The sequence below is a fragment of the Chlorocebus sabaeus genome, chromosome 23 (genome assembly GCF_047675955.1).
Source record: "Chlorocebus sabaeus isolate Y175 chromosome 23, mChlSab1.0.hap1, whole genome shotgun sequence".
Lineage (NCBI taxonomy): Eukaryota > Metazoa > Chordata > Mammalia > Primates > Cercopithecidae > Chlorocebus > Chlorocebus sabaeus.
The window spans coordinates 66,195,364-66,204,212 of NC_132926.1; the positions used below are offsets into that span (position 1 = coordinate 66,195,364).

Genomic DNA, 8,849 nt, shown 5'->3' on the forward strand with positions numbered 1-8,849 from the left:
TGGCCTTGAACTCCTGACTTCATGTTAGCTGCCCACCTTGGCCTCCCAAAGTGCTGGGATTATAGGCATGAGCCACCATGCCCTGCACACATATTTCTTTCTGTATGGATTTAAAGGGGAAAAAAATCACAGCGTATTTCTTTTAATTTGTTCATGCAATATGTAGTTATCTTCATTTGTCTGTGTTTGCTGAGTGTGTGAATAGCTGGTGTCATAAGTACAGACAAGGCCTTCAACTTTGTTTTGCACATGCTTTAAGCCCCACTTGTATTCTCAAGTGTCAGGCTCTCTCTGGGGTGGTCTGATGACCATTCTTCCACCTGGAGATGTGCATTTCATCCAGCTACTGGCAGCTGCAAGAGTTTCAAGGCCTAAGAAAAGCTTAGTCCTCTGAGACTGCTGCTTGCCCAGAAATACAAGTCATACTTTTGTGATATCTGGTTGCTTGCCATATGGTGTCTCAAGGGGTCTGGGATCATTTACTGCAAGAATTCAGTGGGATCATGTTACAGTGCTCAGAGTCTAAGACAGGCACACAAGAAACACACTACTACTGCATGGCCTTCTTTAGCAGCATGTGGAAATGTTGCAAACCATGGGATGGCTTGGATTAACCCCATAAAGAGACAAACACGGAAAGAACTGACTGGGATTCCCAACAATCTTGGAGTTCAAAGGACCCATTGCAGGGCTGTTCTGGAGTGTTGGATGGGGTGATAATTATTAATAGTTCTATTTGGTTCCTATAAAAACAATCACTTCAAAAACATTGATTATTAAAAGTCTCATAGAAAATTTATTTTTACCACTTCTCGGCCTTCTGGGTAAGAGCAAGTGTAGTATCTATTTATATCAGTTTAATATCTGATACATCCTCTATGGGAGGATAATATATTGAATGGATTTTTGGAGTTAGGAGATGGACTAGGAACTTGCCCCACTCCACCTGTTGACCTGGTATTGTAGTACCTCCAGGAATGGTGCATCCCTTTTGGGGTATAGAATGGTTGCAACAAAAAGTAGATCAAGGCTGGGTGTAGTGGTTGATGCCTGTAATCCCAACACTTTGGAAAGCCAGCGTGGGAGGATCGCTTGAGTTCAGGAGTTTGAGACCAGCCTGGGCAACATGGTGAAACCCCGTCTCTACAAAAATTATACAAAATATTAGCTGAGTGTGGTGCAGTGTGTTTGTAGTCCCAGTTACTCAGGAGGCAGAGCCAGGAGGATTACTTGAAACCAGGAGGCAGAGATTGCAGTGAGCTGAGATCGCACCATTGCACTTCAGCTTGGGCAACAAGAGGGAAACTCCATCTCAAAAAAAAAAAACAAAAAAACAAAAAAAAAACCATAAAAAATAAAAATAATAAAGAATTTTTTTTTTTTTTTTTACTGGGAGGAACAGTGTCAAAGTTTTGATGTTGTCTTTCAGTGATAAGATGACAAATGGCTTTTCCTCCTGCTTCTCTCTATATTTCTATACTTTCCAAATGAGCTACAAGAATGTAAGTGTAGACATTCATACTCAGACTGACTGGCTCCACTATCTAATACCTAGGTGGCCCTGGACTAATTTCTAATCTCACTGCCATTTTTTTTTTCTGTCAGATGAGGATTCTATTAATAATGCCTGCTTTCCTAAAGCTGTTGTGAGAATTAAATGAGGCAATACAAGTAAAGGTTTAAACAGTGCCTGGCACATAGTAACTATATCCACATTTTGGCTATTGTTACTATTACTGCTATACTTAATTGATTCTAAGACTCACATTTTTCTCTTTCATTTTTAACTGCTTTCTAATTGAGATATATCACAGCTGATGGTGTGACATGCTTAATGGACAGCCCTTTTTATTGTCTTCGTGACTTTTGAGGTTTGATGCAGTCAGTCTGAACAGCTGTGCAGTTAGCTTTGCACTGTTGCAGCCTAGGTCAGAGGTTCTATCCCTTGGGCTATGTGGTATTTTGAACTTGCTGATTACTGCTATTTATGAAAGCCTTATCCACAGGTCAATAGCTATCTTTATGAAGGCAGATCCGACAAATGCATGGGGTCCACAGTTGCCTTCAGAAGATGGCCATGAGGGGGCTGGCGAGCAAGCAGATACTGGCCTTCTTGTCCTCAAAGCTACTGTCCCCCAGTAGGGGCTTTGCTGAGCTGGCTGCTGCTTGTCCTTGGATTACACAGGCATACATGCTCTGGCCTCTCGGGCTTCTGGACAGATTCTAGTGGGCCTCAAAGGGCTTAATACTGAAAACTCTAAGGCAGTAGTCCTTTTTTAAGCGGGTGCGGGAAAGTCGTTGGACATACTTTTAAAGCAGCACACTTTTGCTACTTTTAAAATGCTATGCAGCTGAAGGGTGTGTGAGTGTGTGTGTGTGTGTGTGTGTGTGTGTGTGTGTTGCAGGAGTTTCAGTTAAGAGTGCCAGACCCTGGGAAGGAGCACTAGATGAGCTGCTCCAATTTCATTCTGCATCCAGGACCAAAGAGTGAGCTCTGAAGGAACTAACCTTAAATTCACAGGATTTGTACACAGATTCAAGGATCACTCCTCATTGTGTGATCTCAAGATGTCCCAGATTAGAATGCAGAGTTCTTAGGACGATTGACCTGGCAGTAAGAGGTAGTAGAAACAGCCTCTATGAGCAAAGACAGAAAAATCCAGATCAGAAAAGAATATGAATACTTGTAACTTGGCGGTGCCTACGTTCATTTCAATATTGGGGTGCTAGTGAAGGAAGACATGTGCTCCAATGGAAAACTATGAAACTTATGTCACATTTAGACTAGCACAATACACCCTTCGTGGTTATCTAATTTCTATTCTGTGGGAGCTATTTTCTAACTCTAAGTAGGAAGATAACTGATACCAATCAAAATAATTACTTTCTTTGTATTTTGAAATGTTTTTGAAGTGAAATTTTTTCTGGTGGAGGAACAATACTCCCTCATCCTCTCACCACCCCATGGCCATGCAGAAGCCTGTTTTGCATCCAAATGAGCATTCATATCAACATTTCTTAGTCCATAAAAATTTGTACTTCTATGACTTCTCCTTTGAACCAGTTGCCTGGTTTCTCTACGTAATTCATGAGTTAAATAATACCTTGAACATGTACTCATTTTCTGTTTATATGAGACTCATGATTTTGCTTCTTTAAAAAATATCTTTGAACACTAGAAACACAGAATTCAAAGGACAAAGAACAACTTAGGAAGTTTTGAATATACTGGATGGGAAAGAAAGGCACCTCAAATAAGACTGGGAATGCCCTTAGGTCAGTTCTCTGGACTTTGCTCAAAGCAGCAGTATCTTAAATGCTCTTTTCTGAGAGGCAACAGTATGCATAGGAATATTTCTCTCCCCATCTGGAAAATTCATGGTTCCAAAAATAAACTCTTGCCAAGAGCTATTTCCCAGTTATTGTTAAGCTCCCAGATCATGGCCTATGGACAAGTGGCATAAACTTTGGCATACTGGTGCAGCTCAAACCAAGAAGGTATCCTCTTCCCCTCAATGCTGCTGAATCTCTGCTGCGGTCTTTGGCGACTGTCTTTGGTTTAGGCTAAGTACTGAGTTGGGAGAATATAATTTTGTTCTGGGATGACTGCCCTGAGGACTGGGGATGGAGTAATTTTCTAAATTTGGTAAATGTGGGACCAGTGCTATTATACTCTTATAGTACTACTAATTAACTCTGAACTTTTTCCAAGAGTGGCTCATGAAAGATTTAGCATGAAGTAATACTACGTCTTAAGAACTACACTAATTCTGGTATGGAAGAGCTTAAGCTATGGCTGCTGAAAGAATCACAGTATCCAAGATGGAGAATCTCTCTCTGAAAACTGAACAAGATAAGAGATTGAGGGGGTAAATTTTGAATTGGTATGTCTTTGGACATTCACACTGAATGGCAAGGGAAACTGATTCTGGACTTTTAATTCCACTGGACAATCATGTTTTTAGAGTCAACTTGTAAGCAGGCTTAGTTGCTCTTGTGAACTCTTTATTTCTCTCGAAACAGATTATTGCTCTATTGCCAGGTTGGGGTCCAGTGGTGTGATCATTGCTCACTGTGATTTCAAACTTCTGGGCTCAAGCAGTCCTACAGGCATGTACCACCACACTTGGTAGTTTTTTTCCAGAAAAAATGTTAACAGGTTTATTTATAATTATTACAAAGTTGAACCACTGAAACTTGTTCATTGAAACATTTTGACTTGTATTAATGCTTTATGTCCCGCATTTATATTAAAAATTCACAAGAACTACCAATAACAGGAAGAAGAGTTTTTTTGTTTTTTTTTTTTTTGTTTTTTTTTTTTTTGAGAATGAACTGTTTCCCATCATAGTGGATTCTTGAGCACATTCTCCACTTACGCAACGTGCTACCTGGATGTCTTTTGGCATACTTGTTACACATTTGGCATGGATAGCACACATTTGGTGTCTTCAAAAAGGCCAACCGGATAGGCCTCACTTGCCTCCTGCAAAGCACCAATAGCTGCACTCTGGAGCCCAGATCTGTATTAAAGTCCTGAGCAATTTCTCTACCAGATGCTGGAAAGGAAGTTTGCGAATCAGAAGTTTAGTGGACTTCTGATAATGTCTAATTTACCAGAGTTCCACAGAACCATGCCTGTAACGATGAGGCTTCTTTGCCCCTCCAGGAGACGGTGCACTCTTGCGGGTGGCTTTTGTAGCCAGTTGCTTTCTGGGTGCTTCACCACCGGTCGATTTGCGGGCAGTCTGCTTTGTAAGAGCCGTGGTATAGAGATCTCCTTACTTACCTGCCTTCTCCTTAGGCTGGAGCTCGGCAAGCGAGAGGTGTTGGAGAGCGATAGTGGCATGGCAGCGGCTGCCCATACCTGGTAATTTTTAAAAATTGTTTGTAGAGACGGGATCTTCTTGTATTTCCCAGTCTGGTCTCGGACTCCTGGCCTCAAACAACTCTTGTGAACTCTAAATGGAAGAGAGTTTATATCCATATTTCTATGCTTGCTGACCATTTTTTTGTTGGACTATCTTAATGTTGAACCTCTAATAGACTATGCTGGTGCATGAGGCTGCTCAGGATTTGTGATGAGAAACAGAATAGGCAGTCAACTTTTGGAATTGGGTACAAAGTGGCTTTGGACTTAATTTACCTACTGTACTGTTCCGATGCATTTAAGACTCTACTGGGAGCAAAATCAAAACTGCTCTCTGGTGGTTCCAGGATGATATTCAAAGGGGAAGTCGTTGGTATTGCAGAAGCACCCATGAGGTAGGAGCATGGACCTATACTGACAGCCTGCTGATATTTTTCCCCAACGGAGGCTGCACCCCAGGGTTAATGGTTAATAAAAAACACGACTAGACAACATGTTTAGGAAACTCTCCTGACTTTTCTTTCCATATGAAGGACATTGATTACATAACACTGTCTCCACCCCTTTACTTATAAATCCATGAGTTTGGAGGAGAAAAATGGGCATACAAAGTGTAAACTCTTCACTTTTCTTTCCTTCTGACAGTGAGCTGCCCTACAAAGGATATGTGTCTTCCTCCTCTACATGGAGATGGTGGCCTTGACAAGCACTGCTGGGAGTGGAATCTGTAATTCTGGTTCCAGTATCAGGCAGCTTGCTTGTCCACAGATATAAGCTTCCTTCTCCAGTATCAGTTTTATCAATAATGAAGGTAATATTTAGATGTTACATCTGTTTCTTTTATTTTTTTTTCCTTGCTCTGTTACCCAGGCTGGAGTGCAGCAGTGTGATCACAGCTCACTGTAGCCTTGACTTCCTGGGCTCAAACAATACTTCCACCTTAGCCTCCAGAGTAACTGGGAGCACAGGCATGCTTCACCACCCCAGCTAATTTTTAAATTTTTTGGTCTCCAAAGATGTCATTCGCCAGATAACTTCCCCCATAGCAGGATACAAAAATTTCAAATACGTACACACAGTCACACAAGTGCCCGTACAAAAAAATGTACAGTTATATATTCAAAACACTAACAAGTTTCTCAGATTTTTCTTTCTTTCAGTTATTTGATCTACCTTTGTTCTCCTACATTCTCCCACATTCCTGAAGGGAACATATATTCTATATATATCTATGTAGCTATAAATCTATGTATTTGTATGTGTCTATGTATAGATATAAATTTATGCATATTAATATATATTATATAATATATAACATATATTTATATGTTTCCTCTTTTCTTCACAATTAATACTTGGATGTTACCTTTACATTGGTAATTATAGATATATTCTTTTTATAATCAGAAAAAAATTGTGTGTAAAATCTTCAAGGGTTATCCATGTAGATAATAAGGGAAGTAGGATCTGCTCAACAATGCACAGCAAAAATCTTAGCTATCCAGATCTTCAAATAAGTCTCAGATCTGGGGTCTCAGGCCCCATCAGCCTGGGGCCACCATGAAAGTAGTACATGGATTTACTGGCTGTCATCTGTCTTCTCTGTTGTGGGATTTTGAGACCTTTCCAAGTCCCTGGGCTGTCTCATGTGTGGGTCACACACAGTATTTTCAGCTGTTATCAAGTGTACATATATTGGGGGCTACCCTCTCCAAGCCTCTTGCACAGATTGCAGATGGAGGTGGTGTAGAAGAGTACAGGAGGAGAGGGAGGAAATGGACCAGGTAGAAGTAAGAACCATAATTTCTCAGAAATGCCCTTCTCTCATTTAGTGTCTACTCTCCTATCACCTTATATTAGTCTGTTCTCACACTGCTGAAAGAACTGACCAAGCATGAGTAATTTATAAAGAACAGAGGTTTAATTGACTCAAAGTTCCGCATGGCTGGGAGGCCTCAGGAAACTTACAATCATGATGGAAGGGGAAGCAAACACATCCTTCACATTGTGGCAGGAGAGAGAAGTGCTGAGCAAAGTGGGAAAAGCCCCTTATAAAACCATCAGATACCTGGGAACTCACTAACTGTCACGAGAACAGCAGGGGGGAACTGCCCCATGATCTAATCACCTCACACGAGGTATCTTCCCCAACATATGAGGATTACAATTCGGATTACAATTCAATATGAGATTTGGGTGGGGACACAGAGCTAGACCATATCACATCTTCTCTTGTAAGTCTTTCCTTTTCTTTAGAGGACGTCCTTCTCAAGGAGCCCTGAAGTCCCTCTCCATGGGCTTTCTTGTTGTGATTACAGAGCTGTGAATCCTAGGCCAGGCCTAGCCTGGGTTCAAGCTAAGGCCACCGTTACGTTTTCTGATTGGCTGAGTTTCAAATACTGAAACATTTATCCTTTGAAAAACAAAACAAAATTTTAAAAAACAGTTTGGATAGAAATGGCATTCACTCTTCATGAGGGCTTTAAATGATACCTGAACATGAATCAAACTTTCTGTAATGATCTGGGATCAACCTCATGAACATGATAGTTGGTACTGTTCTACGACACAGCTATTTCCTGCTATTGAGCTCTGTAGCTGTTTGCTACAGCTCCTAAAATGCTATACTTTCGGGGATCCTCTGTCTTCTATTCATGGTTATAGTGTCTTGTTACTGTCAATATCCTTGTGAATTAAAAACTAGAAAAGCAATATTGATAAATTTGTTGTAAATAAGAGTAAATTGGCTCTTCTGAGAGTTACTGGAGTTTTCCCATGAATATAATGTATGACCTCAAGTGAATTTGGGAATCTTTATTTTGGCTGCTCTGATGCCTTTGTGATTCGGCTTTTGGATGACAGCTGATTTCCTGTCTGTGACTCTGCATCCTGATTTTTCCATGGCAGTCATAATGTCCTGGAGTAATATAGTGATAGTTTCTGCTTTCATTCTCAAAGGTGTTGCAAATTGGATAATTGATTAAATGGTCACCCTACAGATGAGTGATAGTATCAGCAGGATTAAAAATTATACTACTTTCTTCTCTAAGTGATCTATATATCAGGATTGTACTCAGGTTCACCAAAAATTAAAAAGAAAACATGAAAATGTACAGCAGAGCTTTATTCTAAAGATTTCCAGATTTGCTTGCCTAATAGAAATCTGAGATGGAAGGAGGAAAACTAATATTAAGTACCTACTGTCTACCTTGACCTATGCCAAACACATTCACATTTATTAAATTTGTTTAATCCTCAAAATAGATATAATTATCTTCTATGTAAAAGGAAGCCAAGTCTCCAAGAATTAGCTTATAAACCTCAAGGTTGACATAAGGAGAAAAGAAAGATGCTTTCAACCCACAAATAGACTTATTTCAAGTTCTTTTATTCCATTCCTAACCACAATGTTTGCCATTATCATACAGTAAGCTGGAGAACTTCCTCTTGCCAATATTATAACATTGTCTTCGCAGTTGGTTAAAAGAAAGAGGTAGGATAGGAAAAATACCTTAATTTAATTCAGAAATGTTTGGAAAGCCTTGGTTTGGAGAAGTTGCTGAATATAATGTCATAGCGTTAGTTTAATTGTAAATGCTACTTGGCTGATTATTGCTGTAGTTTCTGAAGTCTGTGGCATTGAATATTTTTAAGCATGTGATGAGTCAAAGGAATGGAAAATCATGGGGGAAAATGTAACTTGAAACATTCTGGGTTTATCTGGAATGCAGCCCTTCATTTTTAAAAGTGAAGGCTTACAGCACAAAATAGCAGTATTCTGAGAAATGTGTGACAGCATCCACCCCATCCATAATCATTTTAAAAACTGTCCATATATTAGGACCCAAGTCTGCCATTTTGATTTATGTATATTCTTTTTCTTATGTTTTTAATTTTTCTTTTCTTTCCCCAATTTCCTGTAGGTTACAAGAACATTTTTTGAAAGTTCATATTTATTTATCTGGGATTTTTGAGCCTA

At 39.8% G+C, this 8,849-nt stretch overlaps 1 non-coding gene across 1 annotated transcript; it reads left to right on the top strand.

Annotated features, from left to right (window-relative positions):
- The first annotated feature begins 804 nt into the window (after positions 1 to 804).
- Positions 805 to 991, top strand: LOC119618427 (U2 spliceosomal RNA). The gene has a single exon (XR_005234733.1). It is a non-coding gene; the product is annotated as a U2 spliceosomal RNA (small nuclear RNA).
- Positions 992 to 8,849: the final 7,858 nt, after the last annotated feature.